This window comes from Felis catus, chromosome A3 (assembly GCF_018350175.1).
Source record: "Felis catus isolate Fca126 chromosome A3, F.catus_Fca126_mat1.0, whole genome shotgun sequence".
NCBI classification, from domain to species: Eukaryota; Metazoa; Chordata; class Mammalia; order Carnivora; family Felidae; genus Felis; species Felis catus.
This window is the reverse complement of record NC_058370.1, coordinates 70,785,224-70,812,955: the sequence shown is the minus strand read 5'-3', so window position 1 is coordinate 70,812,955 and position 27,732 is coordinate 70,785,224. Positions and strand designations below refer to the sequence as shown.

Genomic DNA, 27,732 nt, shown 5'->3' with positions numbered 1-27,732 from the left:
CACACTCAGCATGGAGCCCAATGTGGAGCTCAATCCCAGGACCCTGAGATCATGACCCGAGCCAAAATCAAGAGCTGGATGCTCAACCAACTGAGCCACCCAGACACCTCATCTCATCTTGTCTTTTTGATAATAGTTATTCTAACAGCTGTGAGGTGTTATTTCAATGTTCATTTTTCTGATGATTAACAATGTTGAGCATCCTTTGTATTACCTGTTGGTCATCTGTATGTCTTCTTTGAAAAATTAATGTCTATTCAGATCTCATGCCCATTTTCTAATTGGACTGTTTATCTTTTGAGTTGTGTGAACTCTTTATGTATTTTGGGTATTAACCCTTTATCAGATATATGAGTTACAAATTTTTCTCCTTTGTTGCCTCTTCATTTTGTTGACGATTTCTTTTGCTGTGCAGAAGCCTTTTAGTTTGAGGTAGTCTCACTTATTTATCTTTGCTTTTGTTACTTTTACTTTTGGTGTCAGATTCAAAAAAATCTAGGTCTTGTTGAAGACATAAGGTCAAGAAGCTTATTGTCTATTATGTTTTATTCTAGGACTTTTATGGTTTCATATCCTATATGCAAGTTTTAAATGAGTTTTTAGTTAATTTTTGTATATGGTTTAAAATACAGGTCCAATTTTATTCTTTTGCATATGGCTGTCCAGTTTTCCTAATACTATTATTGAAGAAACTATCTTTTCTCCATTGTATATTCTTGTCTCATCTGTCCTAAATTAATTGACCTTTATCCATGTGTTTATATCAGGGCTCTCCATTGATATGTGTCTATTCTTATAGCAATACTATAGTGTTATAATTACTAAAACTTTGTAATATAGTTTGAAATCAGGGAGAATGATGCCTCCAGCACTGTTCTCCTTTCTTAAGATTGCTTTGGCTTGTAGAAGTCTTTTGTGGTTCCATATACAATTTAGGATTGTTCATTTCTGTGAAAAATGCCACTGGACTTTTAAGAGGGATTGCACTTAATCTGTATATTGCTTTGGGTATTACGAATATTTGAGCATGGAATATTTTTTCCATTTATTTGTGTCTTCAGTTTCTTAGCTCAATGTCCTACAGTTTTCAGTATACAGGTCTTTCACCTCTGTGATTAAATCTATTACTACATATTTTATTCTTTTTTTTAAAAATTTTTTAACGTTTATTTTTGAGACAGAGAGAGACAGAGCATGAACGGGGGAGGGTCACGGGGGGGGGGGAGACACAGAATCTGAAACAGGCTCCAGGCTCTGAGCTGTCAGCACAGAGCCCAACGCGGGGCTCGAACTCACAGACCGCAAGATCATGACCTGAGCCGAAGTCTGCCGCTTAACCGACTGAGCCACCCAGGTGCCCTGTACATATTTTATTCTTTTGATGCAACAATTGCAAATGGGATTTTCTTAAATTCTATTTCTGATAGTTCATTATTATTGTGTAGAGATGCAACATATATTTGCATATTGATTTTGTATCCTGCAGCTTTACTGAATTCATTTATTAGTTCTAACGGTTTTTTGGTAGTCTTCAGGGTGTTCTATATATAGTCTCATGTTATCTGCAAATGGTGACAGTTTTACTTCTTACTTTCCAAACTGGATGCCTTTTATTTCTTGTTCTTATCCAGTTCCTCTGGCTAAGACTTCTAGTACTATGTTGGACAGAAATGATGAGATTGGACATCCTTGTCTTTTTCATGAGATTAGAGGAAAAATTTCCTGCTTTTAATTATTGAGTATCATGTTAGCACTTGTCTTGCCATATATGGCCTTTATTATGTTAATGCATATTCCCACCTCCTTGTTGACAGTTTTTATCATAAATTGATATTTGGTTTTGTCAAATGCTTTTTCTGCATCTCTTGAGATGATCATATGATTGCTATCCTTCATTTTGCTAATGTTGAGTATCACATTCAGTGTTTTGAGGATATTAAACCAACCTTGTATTCCTAGAATAAATTACAATTGATCATGGTATATGATCCTTATAATGTAGGGTTGAATTTTGTTTTATCTATTTATCATCTCTGTGGCCTGATGACTAAATGCAGTCTTAGTTGGAGTATGTTGGACTCTCTTTTCTGAGAAAGAATCCTTTTCTCCCAGTGGTGTATCCTCCCTAGGTATCCTGCTTTTATAGAGGAAAGTCTCATGAATTCAGACTGTTTCTCCATTTTAGCAAAATTCTACATCCTTTGTAAGAAGAATCGGCTCCTACTATTGGCTTTCTTCTTTCCACCTATCTCACCCCAGCCAAGCTTTCTGTTCTTACTTTCCATTCTACATACCATCCTCCTGCCAGTAAGAAAAGAGGAAAGATAAATAGAATATCTCCCTCTTCTTCTCTCCAAATTAGGTTGTGTGTGAGGCTTTTCAGGATTCCTATTCACCCATAAATAATATCTGACATGGACTGATGTTAAAGGCACACTATGAGAAAATCTGTCTTTTTCCTTAATTGGTCCTTCTTGAATTTGTCAGCATTGGTCAATACCATTTTCTTTATTTGGTTGCTTTAAAAGAATGGTGTATTTGTCTTTATGGCATCTGTCCATTTAATTAGACTTTATTATCATTGCCCACAAATCCCTATCTTTTTTTTCTCTTTCATGAGTCTAACACTAGCCATTGGTCTGTTTATGAGAAGTGTGAGGGAGAAGAGAAAATAAAAACATAGGCATAGACTAAGATCTGCTCCTGAACATACTCTTCTCCTAATTTAAGTTAAAAAAATAGATGGTAAGAAGTAAAGAGAAAATGAAGATTGGAGGGAGAAATGTGGGGTAGATACTAGTACTTTCTGTACTGTTTTATTATATAAGGAATGGTTGAGCTGGTAATAAAAATTAAAAATGGTCTGTTTGTCAGCATAAAGGACAGAAGAATAAGAACCAAAGGAGTCTATGATTTGGAATGAGTAGTTGGGATATAATAATAAATCCATATGAAACAGTCTTACTGTTGAATTCTTATAAAGAGAGATTGATAAATGTCATAATGACTCAAGACTTCACTGAAGTAATAAGTGGATGGAATTTGAAGATAAAATATTGCCATATGAAAATAAGTAGCCAGTTTATTAGATAGGCAGGACTTTGAGTCTTATTTATCCTACATTACATTCGAGCATGCCTTGTCGGAGATGTTCCATGCCCTCAGCAGAAGCAACAGATTCATAAACAGTTTCAGTTACAAGAAGAGTAAGTTTTGATACTCAAAATCCAATCTTAATATTTAAAAGTTCAGGCTTGTTTAAATAAAAACTTCAGTTGCATATCCAGTTCAAAGATTCTCTTTTCCTTTTAGTTCAAGGCCTCACACATGGCTTGGGGGCCTTTCACTGGGGAAGATGAATGAATGTATTCTCCTTTTTCACTTTCTTCACCTTTTCTTCTTCTGACTATTCTGGTCAAGGAAAGGAGGAATTGTGCCTATTGCTCAGGGCTTACCATGGTAGTTCATGCCACACTTCTTACTCCTAAGATCCTCTAAATCTTCTCTCCACTTTCCTGGATATAGTCTCATAAAGATTATCCAGCATATTTTCCTTATCTGAAATCTTCTTTTATGGAGGCAACTCATACATCTTTTCCATGCCAAACATTGGGAATGCAGGCTGTTAATCTTTCCTGTGGGCCTTTCTCCCCTATTAGTTCTTTGAGTTGGCACCCTAACTTCTCAAGTTCCAAATAGAAATCAGTATAACACATCATATGCTCCTAAAAACTCTTCTATTGCATTCTTCTTGATTGTATGTGGACAACTACATCTTATAAACCATAAATATTGGGAATGCAATGTTAGTCTCTCCTTCTTGCAAACACTCCTAATCCATCAACTTGTGAAGGAGAATAATAAAAGGGGGGGGGAACCCCTCCTCCTTAGAAGAAAGAAGACATATCATTGCATTCTCCATTAGAGTGACTTCATTAACAACTCACTCACTACTCAACTTGCATTTTCCAGAAAGTTTAGTTTGGCCAAACTTCAGTGAGTCCTGAAAGTATATATTTAGTAGTCTCTTTTAACATGAGGAGAATTTATATTTACCACACAGTTTTGATAAATATATACTCAATGTTTTGGGCTGTAAAATTCTGTACTTCCAAGATAACTAGTAGAGTCATGTTTATTGTCTACTAATACTTTCCTGCTTTTATATGAGATTTTTCCCAAAAGAAGAAATATCTTGGCGAGGTTTTTTAATTAATAAAAATGGTTTAGTAAGGAGTGGAAAACATGCTCTGTTGTTTAACAATTTTAATTTAATTTTTAATCTTCAATATTTTACAACAAGTTTAATAGACATTTTCTCAATAAATCTATATAAAGGTCTGTTTGAGGTAGTTAAAATAATTTTTTTCTTTTAAAGGTGACACTTCAGACTCTTGAAGTTATGTCAATTCCTCAGTCACAGAGCTAGTAAATGTTAGGATGATGAATTAAAACTTTAGTCTTCCATTCTCTAGTATTTCTCATTTCCAATAAACAATCTTTTCTATACAGTCTAGAGTAAGTTATTAATGATTATAGGTTTTGAATATAACATAAAATGTTTTATGACTGCATGTCTAATATGCTGTTCTAGTTTAAGAGTTAAGCCTATATTTATGTCCTTGTGAGTTAAGTTTATTTCTAAGGAAGAAGGTAAGGAGTAGCCAAGAGAATTAAAATTATTGTAAGCATTAAGAAGAAGAAGAAGAAGAAGAAGAAGAAGAAGAAGAAGAAGAAGAAGAAGAAGAAAAAGAAGAATGGATTACTCTTTCAGGAGAATTCTGAGCTTTTCTAATGAGATGATCACTTTATCAGAAGAGAAGTATATAAATCAAAGTCTCTGACAGGTAAATTTTTATTAGAGAATATGATTAAAGACATTAAAATTATTTTACCATTAATTGTTTCTACTTAAGTACTAGTCAGTTGTTACTTAACATGTGAAAGAACTCCTACATCTCCCCAGTTTTTGATAGTGTCAATAGTTCATTCCTCTTCCTTATATGTTCCTGGGGAAGGGCATTGTTCAGTGTACCAGCCTGGACTTCCTTCCCCTAAGAGGAGTGACAAATCTGATGGGTGAGTTAGGAACAGACAATAGGTATGTTTAGATCAGTCTGTGTTTTTCCCTCTTTAAATATGACTATATACACAGACATATGAGTCTTTTGCCATGGGGAAAACGTCTCTATCTTTACAGCTGATAGGGATCATAGAAGAATCTGTAGATTTGAGGTAAATTCAATTAAATGAAGTATTAGGTTATGGTCCCGTGTTCTACAAACCTTGGAAAATAAGCATGAGTAGAATTCGGGATGCAAAATCTCACTTAAAGTTTAAGGCATTTGGTGTATCCAAGCACAATTACTTTTTCCTTGACAGTTTGAAGTATCTTGCAAAAACAATGTAAAGCCTGAAGTGACATGATATTTTGACTTTCTTGTGCTTCTGTGGCTCATGGAAGTTTTGTCCATTGGGAAGTGTTTGTTTATATTTATACAGGAGGTTAAGTAAGCCTTAGCCAAATACCAGGAAAAGTCTAAGCCAGTAGATGGATGGCAGGGAGCACATGACTCACAGTTGAGTGAGCTTCATAGTCTCATTAGTCATCATGTACAAGCCACAAGTGAGTCCTTGAACTACACAGGCATGGAATGACCTGAACTACAGGTACAACTAAGATTGACTAAATTTTGTTATGCATTATGGGAGAATCTTTCCCTTCTGTTCAGCTTAATTTTTAAGTAGCTCTTAAAATGAATAAAAATAAAATACTCTTATGTGCTTTGCTTTCTGGATTTCCCCTGTTTATGCTGCTGGCCTCCTGTTTCATACTAACATATATTGCCTGCCTGATAAATTATATAATCACTCTACACAGTAAACTCTAAGATGTAAGCTTTAAATTATTGAGCAGAAGTCTAGGTATACAGTTACCAGTAGGTTTCCTCCAAATTTGGCTCCTTTTGATGCTGTTTGCATTGTATTTAGAACTCAAACAGGAAGATGTAAGTAGAGGATAATCACTTGGATTCATGTAGCAGATCCACAGAGTCTTTATAAATTAATGTTCTATAATTGCAGTTTTCACATACACAAAAATAGAGATGACAGTAAAATAAATCTTCTGGGATTCAGTTTCTACATTCTTGTTCCATTTACTCCACCACCCCACCTCACTTTTTTTTCCTGAAGCATCCTTTATAAAGCAACTCCTAGACATCTGATCATTTTAACTATAAATATATTAGTAAATATTTCTAGCACATAATAACTTTTATAAATTTAAGAAAAATACAGTAAACATATCCAATGATAATCATTATTTATTTTTACTGATTGCAACATTATTAATTATTAATAAAGATTTCACAGGGGATCAAATACAGTGTCTATATTCACTTAGCTTAATTAAAAAAAAAAGTCTATATAGGTTTTTTTGGTTGATTGTTTTAATAAGCGTCCACCTAAAGTCTCATATTGAATTCAGTTGGTATTCTCAGACATCTCTTTTTATCAGGAATGGTTCTCTCTCCCAACATTTTCCTCCATATGCGTTCTCCATATGTCACCGCTCTGGTGTAATTTTCCACATTCTGTAAAGTGTGATATTATTTGTCACGATCCTCTTTCTCCTATCTCATAAGTTAATTGGGGAATAGATATAGAGAAGCTTAGATTCAGGTACAAAATCATTTTTAATTAATTAATTAATTAATTAACTATGAGGGGGAGAAGAAGAGAGTGAGCACAAGCTGGGGAGGGGCAGAGAGAGGGGGAGACTCCGAGAGAGAATCCCAAGCAGGCTCCCTGCCGTCAGCACAGAGCCTGACCTAGAGCTCAATCTCACAAACAGTGAGATCATGACCTGAGTTCAAATCAAGAGTCGGAGCTCAACTGACTGAACCACCCAGGCACCCCCAGATATAAAAACTTTTAATAAATACATATAGTTATGAATATTTTCTATTGTACACTCTTAGTAAAATATAAAGTTTACCATTACGTCAACCTGACACATTCATTTTAAAATTTATCTTTGACTTAATGAATTAGCCAATATCATTGGGCATCAGTGCTTTGATCCACTTATTTCATTCATTCCCCTTGAGTTTATTGGATCTAGTTCTTATATAAAGGAGAGTTTTCTCTCATGAACTTTTTTATTCATTTAAAAATAGTCTTTATAAGAAAGGCCAGACAGACATTTGCTTCTTTCCTCTTATTTATCTTGGGTAAGACCATAGTTAGCCAGCTTTAGATTGGTTAAAAAGAAAAAGGGAGGTATCTTTGGGTATGGGATTATTCAGCTCAGCTGTGAGGGTGATCAAGGATTTAGGATGAATGTTGATCTCAAATTATCCATATAAAAAAATTCAAGGCACAAAGTTTATAGTTATATTAGGAAGACAAATGTGTCAGAAAGGAAAGAAAATAATGAAGAGAAATTATAGTCAAATCCAACAAACAAAACTAGTTACATATTCCACAGAAACAAAAATAATTAATATATTGACATATTAAAAACTTTGGCAAGTTTGCTGAGGATAATCATCCAGTTCACACAAAAATATTGGAGGGAAAGAATATTTTTCTTTGGCTTACAGGTTTCCCTAGCTACAGGCCATGGTGATAGCCATGGCAGCCCATAACTGAAAATGTCACAAGATAGCACAGAAACTATTCCTAAACAGAACCATATTCAATGCAGCACTAGGCAGCAAGAAACTCAGAATTCAAAGCATCAAAGTAAATGAAAATTATAATTTTGAATATTCAAGAAAGGATTGTAAAATAAAATCTTGTGATGGGGTCTTCCCCTACTGAAAATATATAAATTGTAAAAGGGCACATACACATAGAAAAGGGCCTCAAATATCACTCTCTGAGAAAAGAGAAAGTGATTGATAGGGTCAAAATTACCATCTGGAAGGATTGTTTCTCCAAATAGATAACTTGATGACTGTGTCTCCACTGGCTGTTTTCATTCATTAGCTGGGAGAAACCCCGAAGAAGGAAGAAACATGGAAACATGACAGAAATGTAAGAGTGTCAGTCAACTATGCTTCTCAGAAGAGATTTGAGCAGTGGCTTTCCATAAACTCCAAAAAACTGAAGTTTACATCATTGATTTTTTATATTTTATGTTTTTTAAATATGAGTATTTAATGTTATACTTTTTTTCTAAAGACTATTTTAGCTGCATCTCCCAAATGTTCACGTGCATTTTCATTTTCACTCAATAAAAAATGTTTTCTATTTCTTTTGTAATATTTTCTTGACACATATGTTAGTTAGAAATAATGTCCAAAAACTTTGGAATTTTCCAGATTTTTTTGTTATTTATTTTTATTACATTTTACTCATAGAATATTATTTGTATGATTTAATTTACTTTTATTGATTAAATCTTGTTTATGGTCTAGCATATGGTCTATCTTGGTAAATACTTCATGTATGCTTGAAATGAATACATATTCTGCTGTTGTTGGATGATGTAGTCTATAAATGTAATTTAAGCCAAGTTGATCTGTAGTGATGCTCAAATGTTGTATTATCTTATTGATTTTCTGAATTCTGTTGTATCAATTACTAATCAAAAAACTCTGACTTTTTGCATGCTGTGCAAAATACCAGAAGCAGCAAGAGGAGATTTAGGTGTAATTTTGAGTTAATATGAGAGAAGACAGGCATTAGGGTATGCCTAGTCTGTTCAGATTTCTATAACAAAATATCACAGGCTGGGTGGCTTAAGCCATGCAAGTGTTAGGTTTGGTAGAGAAAACTTACGAAAACTTTCTTATGTGGTATTGAAGAACAAATTATCCATGACATTTGTAAAGACAGTAAGGAAGAATTTATTGAAGAGGTATTACTACAATGGGTGTTTTACCGTAGAGAAGAGAAATGAGGCTAAACTCTGGATATAGCAAGGGCAAACAGAAATTTACAGTCAAGCAGCAAATTGGGAAGAAGAAACATCAAAGCTGGAGGGATTTTTGGTAGACCAATGCAACAGAATTCTTGCTGAAAGCAGGCCAGGGTGATATGACAGGGAGATGAGAAATTTGACCAGATATTGAGGGTTAGGCATATTCGCTAAACTGACTCAACAGGACTTTTGCTAAAACTGGACTAATATGGCTAAGAACAGAGTCCAGCTTCAGACCTACTCTAAAAGAGGAATCAAAGGAGCCTGACTCAAATTTGGTCATAGACAAAGTCTTTGTCAGTAAAAGGATTTCCCATAAGACTAAGATTCACTTTCAACTTTCATAACCATACAATTATACAGCTGTAAATGATAAGGACAGATATAAATTATAATCTAAATGAATTAAATAAATATATAAATAACTTGAATTTACATTTTGATTTCTTTCATATAGGAAAATTATAAAGCCATCAATTGTTATCATTCTATAATGTGATTTTAGAAAATTCCCAAGTTCTATAGCTCTTCCAGCACATTAGGGCTTGCATATACACATACAGAGAGAAAGAAAGAGAAAATGAAAGCAAGAGTGCAGAAAGGGGACAGAGGGAATAAGCATTTTCTGTTATTTGTTTACAATGTCATTTGTTTAGCCTTATGGCAGCCAATGTTTCTGGTAACCTTGATTCTCCAGAAGTGTGATTTTCAAATCTTGTTTCCATTACAGCATACATGTCACAGGTTCTCACTTACAATACTCAGAACAGTGAATGCAACTCTATGTCATTCTCTATTCTCAATAAATCAGTCAATAAAACTGATATTGAAAACATTATAGGAAGAATCTTAATCCTCCCTAAATCTCTCTGTCTCTCTATATGTATAATGCAATTTTTACTTCATTTGTGTTATATTCTAAAATTCAGCACACAGTTTTGTAATCAATTGTATTTTTTTCTTTGAAGATTCTTCCACAAGTGAATAATTGCCATTGTCATACCTCATTCTATGAGAAGTAAGTTGGCTGCGAAGTTTCTTTCTTTCTTTCTTTCTCTCTCTCTCTCTCTCTCTCTCTCTCTCTCTCTCTTTCTTTCTTTCATTACATGCATTGTTAAATACAATATGTAATACTTAAAATTTAATTAATAGTATCCTTTATTGAACAGCAATATAATGTAGTGGTTAAGATCAGAGTTTTTTGATTAGACAGATGTGACTTTTTGCTTGCTGTGCTACTACCAGAAGCAGCAAGATGTAGAAGAAGCCAGAAGAGAGAAAAAGACTGTTAGGATGTGTATCCACTCTACCAGCTGCCAGTTACGTATGAGAAATTTACTTAAAATTTCTAAGCCTTTCCCCCTCTTAAAAGGGATAATAATAGCACTTTCTCCAATGTGTTTTTTCAAAGGCTAAAGATATAATTTCTTGGCACAGTTTATGGAAGATATTAAATGCCCTATAAATGCTTGTTGGCAGCCAAGGTAATTGAAATAGTAGCAGCAGGACTTGTCACTGTAGTTTAAATTGTAGTCATACCACTAGTAGCTATAATAAATTCTGCTACATCTCATTGTTGTGCCAAATATCTTGGTTGAGAGTCAATCAATTCCTTAGAATATAGCCCTGTGAGAGAAATTTTACTGCAAAAATATCCCTGAGAATCTGAAACACCTGTGCTGGCTTTGCACTAATCTCTTTACACCTGATATCCACAAAGTTTTTGTTATTATTATTATTATTATCATCACTATCAAGACATTGCTGTGCTTTGAATACACAGGCCCAAGAGTGGGCAGGGTGAAGGAACAGATGACAGCTAAAGGCTGACTGAGGGAAGCTGCATGGCCTGGAAGACGTACACACACTAGGCCTTACTGTCTCCACATCACGTTGCACAACAATGTTGAAAGTACATGACAGTACGTGTCCTAGATGTTCTTTGACGCTAGTAGAACAGATTGCCTTTCAGAAGCAACCTTCATTCATTGGCTCTACCTGAGTAAATCTAGAGAAAGGAGCATGGATGATAAAAGTGCAGTCAGAATCCTAGAAAATTATAGCTCAGTAGTGATGCTAGGATATGGAGGATTTATATTAAGCTCCAGTGAAGTGGAAATATCCACAAAAAATAAATGTTGGAGATTTTAAAAGACATTCAGCAGCTCCATTTTTGTGTGTGTGTGAGATAAGAAGTCTCCCTACAACAATTTCCTAGGGTGATTATCTTCATCCACCCAAGAAGTTAATTAAAACATATTTGAAAGTTCTCTCCTTATTTGGTAAATAACATAAACTCCTTGAACCTTGGTGTTCTGTTTCATAAAACAGGGACGATAATAATTATGCATAGGCCGATTTTAGGACTCAAATGAACAGTGTATGAAAAATATCTGGCACTGAGCAGGCTCACCGTGAACCTTAGTAGTTATTCTTCTTTTCTACATGGTGACAGAGCTGAGGATTCTCACTGGTAAATTAGAAGGGGCAATTATATAATTTTGTCTTCAAGGTAGTATCACTCATATTTGCAGTCCTTCGCCCTCTCACAGAAAGGCTGAAAATAGCCTTGTGCACAGTTTGTAAACATGGTACTCCCAGCTCTGCTCATCCTTGCACAATTAGTTCAGGTGATTAGACCCTAGTGTTAATGACTCCAGGGTCATAGTTTTAATTCAGTAAGGATAAACTGCATTAAAATAGACAAAGAAAACACACACACACACACACACACACACGCACACACACACAAATTCTGCTTTACTGGCAAAACAACACATCTAACCATTTTAAACAATCTCATTATAATGTGATTTGTCAAAAGAAGGTTCTCTGACAATGGAGAAAAAGGAGCTGGGCAGTCCATTATTGCTGCAGGTAAAAGCAATTCAAGTTAACACCATCATTATGCGCCCTAGATGACTTTGTCTCTTCCCAGTGTGGACAAATCCAAGCAGGAATTTTGAGTTCTATTTGGAGTATGAATAATAATAACAAGACTATTGCAGTTAAAAGCTAAAAGAAAACAGTATTTTCTTCAGTTCTATTTGGGTTCCTCTATTTTATTAAGAAGGATTTGGGACTGTAAAGGGTATAACAAATAATGATAAAAAAAGTATTTTAACTGAAATACTATTTAGGGATTTTTAAAAGTTCTCTGCATAAATTAACTAGATTTAGTTTTCCTAGCCCAGATAAATTATATCCCCCCAAAGCAGGAAACTTGCAGATGAGGAAGCTCACCTTTAATAATCTTTGATGAAATAGGGAGAGGTTGCCACAATCTGGAGAGAAGCAAATATAAGTGTGAATTCTTCTCAAATGAAGTTTTAAAAATCACAACAGAATTGTAACATTTAGGCTATGGAGCTATATGCCAATATTTTATAAAAGCTGTTTAGAAAAAATACATCAAGCATTTAGAAAAGTTAGGGATCCATTAAAAGCAAAGGATACCAGCAAATGTCATGTCATATATATATATATATATATATATATATATATATATATATATATATAATGTAATTTATATTATAATTAATAATATATAATATTATTCTGATTTTTCCAGATATAATATCATACAGATTTGAATCAGGTTTTGACAAAAACTTCTCCTGGTATTCAATGAGTCAAATGGAGAATGGTATATAAGGTAAATAAAATCATAACTATTTTGAAAACGTGTGCTAGAAAGTGTTAATTAAAGGATCAATATCTCCCACTTACATGTCACAGGTCTATGCTCTCAACTTGTGTTTATACCAGTGGTATGGATAAGGGTCTATAGAAGAGAATATATAATTAGAAATTCCTTAGCTCTGTGGGGGAATCAGTCATGATTTTAAAACCTGGCTGGGAAAATCTTGGCAATTTTACCTAACCATTTTGCACTTCTTTGACTCATTTCTGAATTATAAAAAATATTACTTTCCTTCTAGAGTATTGGAGGTTAGATAAGAACATGTATATAAAGTTTGTAGCACATTGAGTTCCATTTCTTAATAACTCAATAAATTATTATCACTGTTGTTTGGATCATAATTATAGTCATACATCATGTCTTTGGGCCTTTTCTTTGCCTTTCGCTCATTCAGATATCTTAAGGATGCCACAGTACGTAAAGGATACTGTCCCCACTACTTTTGGCTTCATTTTATTCACAAAAATATTTCTCAAAACAGTCCCTTCCCATTAGATCTTCCATGATTAAGTTGAAGCCCTCCTTGGTCTCATCCTGAATTAGAGAAAGCACTTCCTAGCTAATATCCTTGCTTCTAGGTTTTTAAAAAAAATTTCTATTTAGGGGCGCCTGGGTGCCTCAGTTGGTTAAGCGTCCGACTTCGGCTCAGGGCATGATCTCGCGGTCCATGAGTTCGAGCCCCACATCAGGCTCTGTGCTGACAGCACAGAGCCTGGAGCCTGTTTCAGATTCTGTGTCTTCCTCTCTCTCTCTGACCCTCCCCCATTCATGCTCTGTCTCTCTCTGTCTCAAAAATAAACGTTAAAAAGCATTAAAAAAATAAAAAAAAATAAATTAAATTTAAAAATTTCTATTTATTCTATCATATTCATCTGCCCAAAATCCATTTCTAAAATACCACCACTGAATTCTATAATACAGTGCATAATGGCAGTATCCCACCCTCAGGAAAACATCAGTTTCCTTTTTTAGACACTCATCCTTCAAGATCATTCCCATGGCTTCATAACAGCTTTGGGTGCCCCACTCTCCTTCAAGGATCTTCAATTTGCCTTGCTGCTCTATATTGCCTATGCTGTGAGCACCTTTTCCTTCTATCATCCTTTTGTTTGCTGAGCTATTTCCACCAGCGTAGATTATCTACTCTTAAAATTGTTTGTATCATGATAGCCTGTGTTGATCTAGCTGTTCCATACCCATCATCCAGGAATTAATTATGCAATTCTTGGTTATGACAGGTTAATAATCATAATGTTTTGTTTTGGAAGTTTACTTGTCATAGATATCCTGGTTTCTCTAGCTAGATACTAAGAAACTAATATCTTTTTTTTTCTAATCCAGTACATATAGTAATATACTGTGCACAAATTTGCAAAGCAGGCACATGATAAGTAAGTTTATATTAAATAAATTAACAAAACTACTAATTGAATAATTCCTTTAACATTGAATCCATTTTTTGGCCCAGGACTATATTAATCCAAAAGCATGTAAAACAGGGTTGGTTTTTGATGCAGATTCCTGGGATATGAATCAAATTATCTACTGAAGATACTTCATTCCAAAGATGTGCTATAATGCTTTACTCATGTGTATATTCTATGTACAGTGTGTGGATTTCTTTCTATTTCCTGTCTCTAGTGACTTCATCAAAGATCCCTTCAGAGCTAGAACAAAGCACTAGGTTTCCCCATGATGCTCCATCATTACTTAACATATCACAGAGCATAGTCACAGCTAGCAATTGCCAGAATTACCTATTCCAGCATGCAAACCTTTGTAAAGCTTGTTCTAATAAATGAAAGAGAAAGAAATCCACTGGATTTTACTATATTCTTCCCTTAGGCTTACATTGAACAATGAGCCCAGTACTGTGCTGTACAGCACACTGCTGAGCTGCCTGAACAATTCAAACCTTGCTAAGCACAAGAGCCCAGGGAGCTATTAGCATGCGTCTAATCCCAGAGCTTAACATTCCAGATGAGACTAGTGTCACAGGTTCCTTTAGAATGTGATTTTTCTTGATTCTTTTCCATGTGGATGTGTGAAACTATGAGGGAGGCTGAAGCAGTTGGAGAGGGAGGGAGAGCATGTCTAGAGTGATGACACATTTAAAAATACCATCCCGAGAAGCCCTGAGCTCTCTAACTATGGATTCTAAATATAGTTATGCCAATGGGAGAGAAGTGCACCAGTTGGGCTTTCAGAAAGCTGCTCTAGCACCAGGTACAGATGACTCACCCAGGGGGTGTCAGGCTGTGATGTGCCATTTCAGCATTTTCTGACCAAAGCCTTCAAAGAAAGTTCCTTCCCAAAAAGCCACACTCTCCTCAGAGAACAGAGGAATAATAACACATTGATACTGAATTCCTAGCATTAGATCATTTGTAATCTCCTCAAAAAACATTTTTTTCATTGTTGTTATAAAAAGGCTTTCTAGGTAATGACTCTTATTGGCTAAGAAAATATACAAAAAATATACAGTGGATATTATTTCATCTTATACATATGTTAGCTTAAATATCTTTCCATTAAGTTGATTTCTTATAAGGGAATCTAAAACTGGTGTTGCATTGAACATATTTCTAACATTCTGAACAATAAATTGAGCAGGATCGTAAGGAGGAAAGCCTTTGTTTATTTCATGATTTCTGCTTATTTTTTTCCATCAGAATATACACATACAAACACACAATTCCCTAAAATTCTTAAATCATCAAACCTATTTGAGCCTACTATTAAAAAATGAGTGGGAAGGCATATACTATTGTTCTTGCCCACTGCATATTTTTGTGCTGACTAGATTTATTGAATTTTAATGGCTACATGTTCATAAGTTAATTCTTAACCAGGGCTATTTAAAAACCTCCTGTGATGAGCTAACTATAACAGACTTGCCATCTGTGTCTCTTAGGAAGCAAAAGTTTTAAATTTAGTGAACTTGTTGGCATTCTATTTTTCAATTCAACCTCCTCTGTAAATTTATTTTCTAGATCTTGAATTCTAGAGGAGTAGGGGTGAAGGGTAGACTAGACTGACTTGTCTGTAAGAGTTGGAACCAGGAGAAATCTCTTAACACTGACTTCATTTAGTGGTGACTTAATATTCTAGCCCTAGGTCCTCCTTTGCTTTTCCTCATTCCTCTTGAAAACAAGAAGTGGAGGTGCGACCAACACTTTCCACTTTGCCACCAGGTGATGCCAGTGGGATAGAGGTGTTGAAGAGACTGTTAGCCACATTGGAAATCACAAGTAGAAGGTGGAGATTTTATCTATTTTCTACAGACACATTCATTCAGTGGTTTCTAATGCTTGAACTTTTTCATTAGACTTGAAGGGTAGGCAACTAGGCCTTTGGAGGCCCTGTCTTTTCTTTTCTTTGAGTCTCAACTGTTTCATCTTATCTTGATGCAATGAATAATGTTTCCTCTTCTCGATTTTTGTTTCCATTGCTTTTGACATTTGTATTTATCCTTTTGTATCTCTTCCTCCCTTTTTTCTTTTCTACCTTGCCTGTTTTCATTCTTCAGTCTCCCCTCAAAATTAGAAAATAAATAAGAAATAATAAAAATGTAAATAATCTCCCTTTTAATATGTTAAAAATTCACCAATTTATTTTGTTGTTTTTGATGTTAGTGTGAAAATCTAACCATAGAGCACTATTAGTTTTAATTTTTTCTATAGTTTTCATATATCCAGAGACACTTAACATGATTTGACAAAAACAAATAGGTAATAAACTTCAGTGAATTTTAGGATTCTCCCTCTGTCATCAAACTAAACAATCCCCCAAAATGTCAGTTGACTATGATGAGAACTCTTAATTTGTTTTAGAAATAAATGTAAGTTTTTAATAAAAATTAAGTCATATCTTACAAATTCCAGTCTCAAAATACAGCAAAAATCCAAATGCAAGAAAGTCTTGTTTTCCAAATGAAGAACTATTAATTAAAACTGGAAAAATGGGGAGTCTGGGATAAAAGAAAGCCATGAATTATATCAGTGCTTAAAACAATCCTGGGTGAATAACCAGTGGAAGAATATTAAAATGTGTGTTTAAAAATTAACTATGAACAGAAATTAACCAGTGCTTATTATCCATGTATGATATAGACTAAAAGAACAAAAGCAAACATGAAGAGACTATGACCTTTTGTTTTCCTTTAAATGCAATTTGAAGTCACAATGAATTTTGCCATAGAGGTTGACATTATCAGACATACATGCACACAAATTCCAGAATCTAATTTCTTTGAATCATAGGTAAAATGCCCTTTCATACATCTAATACCTTGGCTTTCTAAAATTTTGTTTCCCTTCACCAATCTTCACAGTGCATTAAAGTATAAAATATAGATGCTAGCCTTTGGGAAGGGGCTAAACTGGTGACAAGCAGTTTGATAGGAAACGACTTCATATGGTTAAATGGACACCATGGGAAAGAGAGGGTGGTGAAAGAGATTGGAGTGTCTGAGACTGACAAGCTATTTGTCTTGAAGACCACCCCCTCACAGTCCAGGGAAGCCTCAGAACTGGCATGGGTCCATCTCACTCAGTCCAAATAGTACCTTTTAACACGCCAAGACCTCATCTCATCCCAGCTTCCCTAGTTTATCTTAATTCTGGTTCCTGGAACAATTATGTGCTCTAGAGCCAGGAAGAAAAGATACTGATGGGAAAATTTCTATTCCATTAACTTTGATCAATTCTATAGTTTGGGCAATTGGTCATACTTCAATCTAAATACTCTGGTTGCTTCCTTTGGATCCTGGAAATGTGAAATTGCTTTAGAAAAGAATAATAATATTTATAATTGTTAGTATTATTTATTAGTATTAAATAAGTAGGCTAGTGACTCTCATGACCCTTAATACTAAGAAACTAGGTATGAGATTGTGATCATAGAAAGAGTGAGCATAATTTCTTCTCCTGCATTTTCAGAGAATTTCTAACTTTGGGCACCCATCTTTGGGATGAATGTGATGACTCGTTCAAGAATCATTTCCAAAAGCTGTTCCTGGAAGCATAAAGTATAAATGAATGTCACTATGCTTCAAGCTTATTGGACAAAAATTAACAACAACAACAACAACAACATTTGGGGCACCTGGGTGATTCAGTCGTTTAACCATCCAACTTTGGTTCAGGTCATGATGTCATGGTTTGTAAGTTCCAGCCCTGCGTCGGGCTCTGTGCTGACAGTTCAGAGCCTGGAGCCTGCTTCAGATTCTGTGTCTCCCCCTCTCTCTGCCCCTCCCCTTCTCACACTCTGTGTCTCTCTGTCTCTCAATAATAAATAAATGTTAAAAAATTTTTTTAATGTTTTAAAAAATCATTTCATATTTTTTAAGTTTCAGTTTCATTAAGCCATAGGCTAGTGTAACAAAAAGAGAACTGATCTTGGAATCGGGAGACGAGTCTTTTTAGTTGCCCTGGGCATTGAATAAATGTGTGACCTTGGATAAGCTACTTAATCTTTCTTTAGTGAATCTTCACTTATAAGCTGGTACTGATGAAAAAAAGTTGTTTTTGGAAATAGCTGTATTAAGAATAGATAGTATCTGAATGTTTCATAAATGTGCCGTTTTCTTGGTTTCCTCCATCTTTTCTTACGAGAAAAATTTTGAGCTTTCTCCGGAAAAGCAGAGGTTACATAAAGATTACTGTAACTCTTAAGATTTTTATTAGATGTTATAGTTTCTTCTAGGAAGGTAGTTTAATAGCTTTATTCATCGATGTGTTCCTACAACATAGAACATAGTAGGCACTATCGGCAAATATTTGTTGAATGAATGAATGAATATGCCTGGGACATACATTTTGCTTTAAGGATTCTGACATCTAAGTAACTGTTTTCCCCCCACATGTTTATTTTTTAATTTTTTTAATATTTCAAGTTTTTATTTAAATTCTAATTAGTTAACATATAGTATAATATTAGTTACAGGCATAGAATTTAATGATTCATCATTTACATATAACAACCAGTTCTCATCAGGACAAGTGTCCTCTAGGAGACCTTTTTAATGGTAACACTATAAAGGAAAACTCCTTAGCCCTTTATTTCTGGAATAATAAGAAAAAAAATAGCATTCATCCTGTCTCAAAGAACCCCCAAAATATTATAGCATATAAAATATAGATATTCTCACAAAATCGTCAGAGTATTTCACTGAAATTATAACAATGCAGAAACTTAATTTATCTTAATATGCCTGTATCTGGAATTGTAAATGTATACAGATTTAAAAGTTGCCATAAAATATAATTATCTGTATAAATTATTTGGATATCAGAAGAATTTTTGGTAATATTCTTGTCTTAGTAATGACAAAATGCACAGGACATTCACAGTGAAAAAAGGTGCTACTTAATAGTACATAGTACAGGGGCACCTAGGTGGCTCAGTTGGTTGGGTGTCTAATTCTTGATTTCAGCTCGGGTCATGATCTCACAGTTGTGAGATTAAGCTCCACACTGGGCACTGTGCACTCAGAATGAAGCCTGCTTAAGATGTTCTCTTTCCCTCTGCCCTCTCCTGCTTATGCTCCCTCTCTCTCTTTCAAAAAAAAAAAAAAAAAAAAAAAAAAGTACATGGTGCAAAATATGACTGGCTTTAAAACCAAAGTGTTCAAGTTCCTGATTTGTAATTTGAAATTCATTTATTAGTTTTTTTCTTATCTTTAAATTTTTTTAAAAAATTTTTATGTTTATTTATTTTTGAGAGAGAGAGAGCATGAATTGGGGAGGAGCGGAGAGAGAGGAAGACACAGAATCCAAAGCAGGCTCCAGGCTCTAAGATGTCAGCACAGAGCTCAACACGGGGCTCAAACTCAGGAACCATGAGATCATGACCTGAGGTGAAGTCAGAAGCTTAACCAACTGAGCCACCCAGGTGCCCCACTTATTATAATATTGTTTTCAGGATAAAATAAGTTATTACATGAAAACCTCTTAAAATGAAATATTTTACAAAATAGGTATTCAATAGATGTTAGCAATGCTTTCAATCATGATTTTTATAATGAGAAGCATAATTAACCATTCAAAAAAGAAAGAAATCTAACTTTGAAGATCCCTAATCCACACAATGGATGTTTTTAATACATGCTCCCTTCCTATTCATACCACATCTTTCACTTGGGAATTTCTGGCTCACCTTCCACCTTCAAGAAGGTATGCCTGGAAGCCCACTAGGCCAATTTTCTCTATGTGATAGGCTAGGGACTAAACCTGACCACCAGCAGATCAAAGAAGGGTTGGGTAAGATACTTGGAGCCCAGAGTGACTGATTTATCTAATCTAGTAGTACACTGTCATATCTTTTGTCTTTTTTCTTTTCTTTCCTTTTTTTCTTCTTCCTTTGTTTTTTGTTTGTTTGTTTTGTTTCGTTTTCATTGCAGTATAGTTGGCACACGATGTTACATTAGTTTCAGGTATACAACATAGTGATTCAACAACTCTCTACATTATGCTATGCTCACCAGAAGTATAGCTCCCATCTGTCACCATACAATGCTATTAACATACCACTGACTATATTCCCTATGTTGTATCTTTTATTCCCATGCCTTTTCATTCCACAGCTGAAAGCCCATATCTCCATATCTCCCACTCCCTTTCACCCATTTTATCCATTCCCCCACCTCTCTTCTCTGGTAGCATCAATTTCTTCTGTTTTTATAGGTCTGTTTCTGCTTTTTATTTGTTCTTTTGTTTATTCATTTGTACCCAGTTTTTTAATCCTTTTTATCAAGTGTTTCAGAATTCTTATATGGATCATCTCAGTATTTTTTCAATATCCAAAGATTTAGAGATATTAATCAAAAGTACAGAATATAAATAATTGGTTAAAGTTGCAATAGTATCTGACCTTTACTTTTAAGATTTTAAACACTGATGATGCTCCCCACCACAAATTATTTGTTTGGTTTCATTCCTCCTATAAACAAACAAAATAGCAATGTTGTTTTGCCTCTTTAGGGGTGAATATGAGTAAACTGAGAAAAACACATTGTTTGTGAAGCCTCAGCTCCTTTACAAACCCTTAGCTATCAAAGGCATCCTTCCACTCACTGAAACTGAACAAGTGAAAGACTGCCCAGATTTTCAAACTCTGCCTCATAATTATTCAAGATTATTTGGTGATTTCAGTGATAATAAAGTGAACAATATCACAAATTTTTATGACAGAGAAACAAGTGATCATGCAAAATATGAATTTCAAGAAATCACTAACAGGGTCTGAGTGTTAGCTTTTTTACTAGCATCTTCCCGGTATTTATTCATTTTATCATTTATTTGAGAAATGATATGTTAGAGTGATTTGGAAACTTATTTAGCTTGGAATACGAGATGAGACTTTTAGTTGCTCTTCAAATGAATTTATATTTATTTAGAGAAGTACACATTGAAGCTACTCAAAATCTGAAAATGATCATTGTTGAAGTATATCATTTGTAAATAAGGGAAACAATAAAACTGTGATTTTCAGACAAAATCCAGATGCAGTAAATGATTCCTTTTATTCAGGTTTATTTAAATGTAATTTATGTATAATGAAATTTATCCTTTTTGGTATATAGTTCTATGAGTTTTGGCAAACATTTTTTTGTGTAACTACTGTTACAGATAAGAGGTAGACCATTTTCATGACTCCCTCAAGTCCTCTCATATATCTTTTTAAGCAATCCCTTCTCCAGCCCTAGACCTAGGGTTGGATACCTGTCATCTATCTCTATAGTTTTCTATTTTCCAGAATTTCATAGGGAATGTAGCCTTGGAGTCTGACTTTTTTCATTTAGCATGATGTTTCTGAGATTAATTCTTGTTAGTCTGTCTACTACCAGTTTGCTCCTGTTTATTATTGAGTAGCATCCCATCCACTGCGGGAAGTACCATTACTTGTTTTACATTCATCTGTTGAAAGATATCTGGGTTATTCCCAGTTTTTAACAATTAAGATTAGAACTACAATCTTTTTTTTCAAGTTTTATGTGGACATAAGTTTCACTTATCTACAGTAAGTACCTAGTACTGATTTACAGGATTATGTGGTAGATATAATGTTTAATGTCCTAAGAAAGTCTAAAACTTTTTCCAAAATGGCTGGACCATTTGTGAATTCCCACCAGCAGTTTATGAGTATTTCAGTTGCTTCATATCCACACTTGTTTTCTTGCATTCTAGCTGATATTATCTTAGCATTCATTTATCTAGCCATCTATTTATTTGTTTATTCATTTACTTGAGAAATAGCTTATTTGGGTGACTTACAAGTTTATGATAAAAACTGAAATTGATGCTTTTGCCCATCTAATGAATGTATATTGATCTAGGTAAGTAGAAGTAAGAAGTTAGTTGATAACAGAAAACAACATTACTGAAGTGAATCCTTTATAAATAAAGCCAAAAGTAAAAACTACAATATTCCATAAACTCCAGGAATATGATATTATTTTATTTTATTAATGTTTATTTATTTATTTTCAGAGAAAGAGAATGTGAGGAGCAGAGGGGCACAGAGAGAGGGAGAGATAGAATCCCAAGTAGGCTCCATGCAATCAGTGCAGAGCCTGATACTGGGCCGGATCTCAAGAACTGTGAGATTATGACCTAAGCCAAAATCAAGAGTCAGATGCTCAACTAACTGAACCACCCAGGCACCCCTGTGACATTATTATTATTTTTTTAATGTTTATTCATTTATTTTTGAAAGAGAGAGTGTGCAAGAGAGGGAAGGACAGAGAAAAAGGGAGAGAGAATCCCAAGCAGGGTCCAACATGGGGTTCGAACCCACAAACCATGAAATCATGACCTGAGCTGAAATCAAGAGTAGGACACTCAATTGAGCCACATAGGCATCCCTGTGATATTTTTTAGATACTTGGTTCCATACAATTAACAATATATAGTTATTTCTTATAAATCTATTCCATTGGAATATTACCATTGGTATTACTTTAGAACTGCATTGACACAATTTCAAAGAAGATCAAGTATCATCTTATTCATAAGGTTACAATTAATCTTCACTGCTTATTTTCTCTGACCTTTATCAATATTTTGTTATATTTATTATGGTACAAAAATAATTATTTATATATGCTACTGTGCAAACTACTGCAAAAATTAATTTTCAGAGTTCTTAATGCCTATAATATAGGACTGGCAAATACTTAATTAAAGGAATTATATATGATACAGGAAATATATATGATATGTGTTTATTTTAACTAAAGTACTGACATTTTATTCAAGCTATAAAATTAAATGGATACAAAATTAAACAAAGAAAAACAGGACTTCTGACAAGTTGAAGAGCTAATACTTTCCCACATTTCCACTTTTATGCATTACTATATTGAAACTTTTATGTTACATGATTGACTTCACGACTTGTGCAAAACTGAACATGACTGAGGCTAATGAAGCCTGAAGTAAAGAACAGTAAATACTGACTTAATTATAATCACCCCAAATTTAAGAATAGGTAAAGTATGTATCAAAATGAGAACTAAGACATTAGAAATGAGCTTAGATCAAAAAGAAAAAGATGTAAGTAAGCATTACTGACCTTTGGAGAAAGATATTGAGAAGCCTCTGTTCTGGAGATCTCATTTCGAGAACACCATGTCATCTGCTCCGGATAGTTTGGACATTCAAGCTCCTGGAAGGAAGGAAAAATATCTGAGATGGCTTTCAAGCATGCTTTTCACAGTTTATGCTTTATATCTCTCAATACAGCACAATGAAGACAAAAGAAAATCTAAATACAAGATGTTTATTTTATTTTTAGAAAACTTATAAAATTGGATCTCTGTATTTAAGAATCTCTTATGGTTTGCCTCCTTCTCTGTTTTTATCTTATTTTTCCTTCCCTTCCCCTATGTTCACCTGTTGTGTTTCTCAAATTCCACATACGAGTGAAATCATATGATATCTGAGGGTTGCTGGAGGGGAGATTGGTGGGGGGATGGGTTAAATGGGTGATGGGCATTAAGGAGGGCCCTTTTGGGGATGAGTATTGGATGTCATATGTAAGAGATAAATCACTGGGCTCTACTGCTGAAGCCAAGAATACACTGTAAGTTAACTAACTTGAATTTAAATTAAAAAAATAAATTACAAAATTGGACCAACAGCATGTAATTTTAAGTGCTTTATTAATATATAATATAGAACAAACTGCAACTGTTTACAGTGTACCATTTATAAGTTTTGGAATATGTAACATGGATGAAACAATCAGACTGTAAAGACGGGGAACAATTTTCCTCTTGCCTCTTCCTTTTTTTTAAAAAAAAAACTTTTTAATGTTTATTTATTTTTGAGAGAGAGAGTGAGCAGGGAAGGGGCAGAGAAGAGAGGGAGACACAGATTCCAAAGCAGGCTCCAGGCTATGACCTGCAGGCACAGAGCCCTATGCAGGGCTCAAACCCATGAACTGCAACATCGTGACCTGAGCCAAAGTCAGACGCTTGACCAACTGAGCCACCTAGGCACCCAGTCCTCTTGCCTCTTCTTAATGACAACTTCACATCTTTTCCTGAACCTACCTTCATTCTGTTGCAACCACTGGTCTGCTTTTTTATAAATGTTTGTCTTTACTAGAATATTACATACATGAAATCATACAATGTGTACTCTTTTGTATGGTTTTTTAAATTCAGTGTAATTATTTTCATCTTCATTCATATTCTAGCTTGTATCAATATTTCATTCATTTTTTGCTGAGTATTGTTCCATTTTGTGGACATACTATTTCAGTTGTGAATAGACATTTGAGTTATTTCCAAATTAATTATGAATAAAGCCATTGTAAACATTTGCAAACACATTTTTGAAAAAAATATTTTATTTCTCTTGAATAAGTATCTATATATGGAATGGCTAGATCATATGGAAGACGTATGTTTCATTTTTTAAGAAACTGCTTTCCAAACTGATTGTTTCATTTTATAGTCCTTCAATCAGTGTGTATTTTAATGTTCCACATTCTTGTCAACAGTTGATACAGCAAGTCTATTTAATTGTAGCTATTTAATCTATGTGTAGTCACTACAGTGGTATATCATGGTAGTTGTCTTTTGCCTTGTCCTAACAATTAGTGATGCTGGACATCTTTTCATGTGCTTATTTGCTATTTGTACATTTTCTCTAGTAATATGTCTCTTCAAATTTTTTAGCCATTTATATATCATTTTTTAGAGTTCCATATATATTCTAGATATTATCCCTCTACTAGACATACACACTATATATAATTTCTGTGGCTTGCCATCTATTTTCTTAACTCTTTCAGAGAAAATGAGTCTTTAATTTTTATGAAGAAAAATTTATCAACCAACTCCATTATGAATCCTATTTATAGCAAAGTATCAACAAATCTTTCCTATTTTAAGTCCATAGAGGGTGTTTTCCTATGTTTTCTTCTAGATGTTTTGTCATTTTAGGTTTTAAATTTAGTTCTATGTTCTATTTTGAGTTAATTTTGATTAATTGTGCAAAGTATCCTTATTTTTATGCTTTAGATATAAGATTGATGTGGCATCATTTGTCAAAAACAGAATCCAGTATCCACTGAATTGCTTTTCTATCCGTGTTATATATCATTGCCCATATACATGTGGATATATTTCAGTACTTCTTTTTTTTCTGTTCCATTGATCTACTTGTCTATCTTTATGCCAATACCATGCTGATATAAGACCTTTCTTTTTCTTTACAATTAGTATTTACTATATAGATAGACTCATAAGTATCAATTCAGTAACATTCCACATATGTTGGCATGTTGTATTTTCATATCATTACTAATTACTAAGTACTATTATTTTATATTTGATTTTGTCATTGACCCATGAGATATTAAAAAATTTGCTATTAAGTTTCTAAATATTTGGAGATTCCAGAAATCTTTCCATTCTTGATTTCTAATTATTAAATATCACCTGAATGCTTTAAAATTTATCCAGACTTGTTTTATATATAAAAAGATGTTCTGTCTTAATAAATGTTCTGGATGCACTTGAAAGAGTGTGAAAGGGAACTGTATTATACTCTTGTTGGATGAGGTGTTACAGATATCAATTAGGCATGTTGTTTGATAGTGTTGATTAAACCTCTGCATGTGTACAGATTTTCTGTCTACATGTTCTATCAATTATTGAGAAAAGATTGCTGAAACCTCTGACTATAATTTATAGTGTTTATTTCTCTATTCAATTCTAACAGTTTTTGCTTCATACATATTAAACCTCTGTTATTAATTATAAGTGTACAGAGTGTATGCCCTCAGAATGACTGGGTCTCTTTATCAGTATGAAATCACATTCTTTATTCTTGGTAAGAGACTTTGCCCTAAAATCAAATTTCTGAAGTCAATATAATATTGAATTTCACTTTTGGTTAGTGTTAGCATAGTATGTATGTGCACATCCATTAACTATTTATAATCTTTTTTTAATTTTGAGATTATTAAATTTACAAATAACCATAAAAATTAATAGAAACCCAATGTGCCCTTTACCCAGTTACTTTTCATGGCAACTGTGCAAAACTATCATGTCATATCACAACCAGGATACATTGGTACAGTCAAGATACAGAATATTTCCATCAAAACAAAGATCCCTTATGTTGCCCTTGTAGCCACTCCCACATCCTTCATACTCCATATGCTTCTAAACCCTGGGCAATCACTCATCTGTTTTTCATTGCATAAAGTTTCCATTTTATGAATGTTATATAAATGAAACCATACAGTGTGTAATCTTTGGAATTCACCTTCATAACTTGGCATGATTCTCTGGAAATTTATCAAAGTTTTTGCATGTATCAATAATTTGTGTCTTTTTATTGCTGAATAGTATTTATTAGTATAGATATATCACCGATTTGCTTACCATTAATTGGTGTTAGAATATATAAGCTATTTCTAGTTTTTGTCTATTATGAATGAAGCAGCTCTAAACATTCATATAAAGATTTTCATTTCTCTTGGATAAATGCTGAGCTGTATGTCAAACTGCACAGTCTTAAGAAACTGCCAAACGGTACCATTTTAGAGAGAATGGCTCTCTAAAATGTACCATTTTACAATCCTACCAGCAGTTCATAGGTGATCTAGTTTGTAAATATTCTATGTTACTATTTTGGTGTTGTCACTATTTTGTATTGTAGGCATTCTGGTAGCTGTGTAATATTATCTCATTCAGGTTTTATTTTGTATTTCTTTAATAACTAATGAAATTAAACATCTTTTCGTGTGTTTATTTGACATCTGTAGCTCTTTTCAGTGAATTTTTCTCCTCATGTTTTTTTGTCCATTTTCTAACTGGATTGTTTGTTTAGTGTTAAACATTGGGAGTATTTTTGTTTTTGTTTTTGTTCGTTTAGAGTTTGGGGATTTTTTTTTATTTGTTTACATTCTCTAGTTAAAATATTTTACAGTAACATTGAAAGTTCTTTATATATTCAATAACTTTTAAATTCAAGAATATATATTCAATATATTCAAATGTTCAGTCATATTCAAGATATAAAGAATATTGATATATTCTTTATTAAAGAATATTTTAAATATTTAGTATATCAGTTCTTTATTGAATATATCGTTTGCAATTATTTTCTCCCAGTCTGTATCTTGTCTTTTCATACTTTTACCAGAATCTTTTGTAGAGTAAACATTCAATTTTGAAGTGCAATTTATCAATTTTTCTTTTATCTATTCCCCTTTAGTTGTAAGACCTAAGACCTTTTCAACAAGCTCTAGATTCTGATTTTTTTTTTTTTTTTGAGAGAGAGAGAGAGAGAGAGAGAGAGAGAGAGAGAGCGCGCGCAGGAGCACATGCTTGAGCAGGAGAGGGGGCAGAAAGAATCTTAAGCAGACTCCAAGCCCAGCACATAGCCTCACTCAAGGTGTGACTTGGGGCTCAATTCCACGACCTTGGGATTATCAACTGAACCAAAATCAAGAGTTGGATGCTCAAATGACTGAGCCACCCAGGCTCTAAATTTATGATCCATTTTGACTTATTATGTGAGAAAGTTTAAAGTTTAGGTCAAGGTTTTTGTTTGTTTCATTTCTTTGATTG

The 27,732-nt window shown here is 33.9% G+C and overlaps 3 long non-coding RNA genes across 4 annotated transcripts in view; 1 reads left to right on the top strand and 2 right to left on the bottom strand.

Annotated features, from left to right (window-relative positions):
* LOC111559710 overlaps positions 1–23,308 on the bottom strand; it is a 350,013-nt gene extending 326,705 nt beyond the window's left edge. For both annotated transcript variants that reach the window (XR_006595557.1, XR_002740831.2), the window contains exon 1: positions 23,211–23,308. This is a non-coding gene — a long non-coding RNA (uncharacterized LOC111559710). The remainder of the gene's footprint in view (positions 1–23,210) is intronic.
* On the bottom strand, positions 1,414–13,239 carry LOC123384458. The gene is made up of 3 exons (XR_006595559.1): positions 12,662–13,239; positions 12,176–12,216; positions 1,414–6,596 (listed from the first exon to the last, which is right to left on the bottom strand). It is a non-coding gene; the product is annotated as an uncharacterized LOC123384458 (long non-coding RNA).
* LOC109498169 lies at positions 9,898–17,804 on the top strand. The gene is made up of 3 exons (XR_002154821.2): positions 9,898–9,950; positions 12,504–12,587; positions 17,576–17,804. It is a non-coding gene; the product is annotated as an uncharacterized LOC109498169 (long non-coding RNA).
* Positions 23,309–27,732: the final 4,424 nt, after the last annotated feature.